This window comes from Oratosquilla oratoria, chromosome 28 (genome assembly GCF_046742065.1).
Source record: "Oratosquilla oratoria isolate Oo_2021 chromosome 28, ASM4674206v1, whole genome shotgun sequence".
Classification (NCBI taxonomy): Eukaryota; Metazoa; Arthropoda; class Malacostraca; order Stomatopoda; family Squillidae; genus Oratosquilla; species Oratosquilla oratoria.
Genome location: NC_134804.1, coordinates 7,924,262 through 7,926,761, shown reverse-complemented (window position 1 = coordinate 7,926,761; position 2,500 = coordinate 7,924,262).

Sequence of the window (2,500 nt, the reverse complement as noted above, 5' to 3'; positions counted from 1 at the left end):
GCTTAAACATTTCGATCGTAAATGAACATTTCTACTGTGTTTTGTAAATTTACTGATTACTTTTTTTTTTTCTCTCAGGTGATATTGGTCTACTTAAAGAAAAACCCATCCACAGCAAAAATATTAACCGTAAGTGTGAATTAACCTCACCTTTAAGTAATAGTTTCGCTGTACAGTTACAAAAGTAGAATCCCATGTAGTGGTCAGTCATGTCGATACTGATTCATCCATTAAAAGAATATTGTTATCCTCTACAATGTCATGTCAGTGAAATAGATATTAGGCACTTCGCCCAGGTGATTTATAGTAGACTTCGTTTCCATCTTTCTATTCACTCCACACTAAGCTATACGAACACACGTCCACCATTCACACAAATATGCAAACACTTGCGGAATGGAACACGCAAGCAGAGGCATTCTGTGGATAACATGGAAAGCCCAAATGACATATCCAATGCATACTCCCTCACGCAGTTGAGAATGTTATGGAGGTGCGTGTGCTTGATTGCGTGTTTGCCGACCTGTCCTCACTCCTCGTCCTGCTGAAGGGTCTGGAGAGGGGGGAGGAGGAGGGCAGGGGGAAGGGGGAGGAAGGGAGGGAAGTTGACGGCTATCGAGAACAGCCGTGGGACTAATCCCGAACACTCAACAACAACTGACAGGCTCTTCGGGCACCAGTTGGTCCTGATGACATTGCCAAGTTGAGTCACTAAGCTGGGGTGTCGAAATTAGTGGTTCAGGGGCGGACCGCGGCGAGTATAGACTCCGACCGTGCAAAGGGAGAGGAACGGACAAGGTATGATAATTGCTTTTACTCAAGTAGAGGGATGTGTATGAGTATTCACCGAGTAAACACACAAAATATCTAGAGTATATATATGCATACACACACACACACACACACACACACACACACACACACACACACACACACACACACACACACACACACACACACACACACACACACACACACACACACATACACACACAAGTCGTGGCGCAGTTGATAGAGTTCCCGGCTACCACCACGGCGATCCGGATATGAATTCTGCCCAGGGTTGAAATAATTTCATTATCGCTGCGCTGCGGGTTGTTACCTCAACTCTCGTGGGCGGGGAGTTGTGTGTGTGTGTGCATGTAAGGTCACAGCATTACCCACACATTGGTCATATATGAGCTCTGAGCTCTCTTTCGGGAGGGAAATATCTGTCGATCTTGAGTCCAACACGTGATCCAAGACGTAAGAGGCTGGTAGATTGAGGTAGACAAGTAGGTAGATAGAGGGGTAGGTGGCGAGAAATTCATTTTACGACTTAGATGTCTGGAAAACAATGGCCGCTACGGAGTTCCAGAGTTGCATATTCCCGCTCACCGCCCAATGTTTGTAAACACAAGCTAGGGAATCGATAGAGGTGCTGGTGTTGCGAATTGTTAACGCTAAACCACTTCGCTTCGTAATAAGATTGCTTGCATGAGCAGTTTTGCTTGAGACAGTATAACAGCCTTTCTGATTGGAGAAAAGGGTGGAGGAGAGAAATTATTGGTGCACGGAGGTAGAGTCACGCCCTTAAAGGGTGGCGTTTATTTGTAACGTTCAAAGATATTAGATGAATTAAATAGTGACGTCGAAGCAGACTTGGCTTGGTGGGTGTAAAAGGATCCGAGGTGAAATTCCTCTGCTGTAGTAAATACAAATAAGTTGTAGTAGTATAATGTTATTCGGAAGAAAGGAAGAAGAAAATTACGTTTAATTCACCTTATACTGATAGTAAGTACTTGACTAAGTAGGACGAAAGAGGCATGGGGCCTACAGATGAGTGACTCACAACTATAAGATGATAAAAAGAAAGTAAGGAAAGTAGAAAGTGAATGAAGAAATATTTTTTCACAGAAAGAACAGTTAACAGAATTAAATCCAGTAATTAAGGAGAGAAGGGAACTGAAAGTGTTGGTAGCAACAGAGCTAACACAAGACCATGGTGAACCACACACACACACACACACAAACACACACACACACACACACACACACACACACACACACACACACACACACACACACACACACACACACACACACACACACACACACACACACACACACACACACACACACACACACGCACACACACACACACTCTCTCTCCTGATGGAGCAATCGGTTAAGTCACTACAGCACTTGCCATGTGCTAGCCGGGTTCGAGTCCTTAGCCGTACCACGTTTCAATTTCTGCATGTTGGTCTCTAAAAGTATCCCGATGTTGATGGCTTAGAAATAAAGTGCATTGTGGTTGATGGATATATATATATATCTATTCACTGGGACCCATTCAGTGTTCTACATACACACGCACACACACACACACACACACACACACACACACACACACACACACACACACACACACACACACACACACACACACACACACACACACACACACACACACACACACACACACACACACACACACACACACACACACACACACACA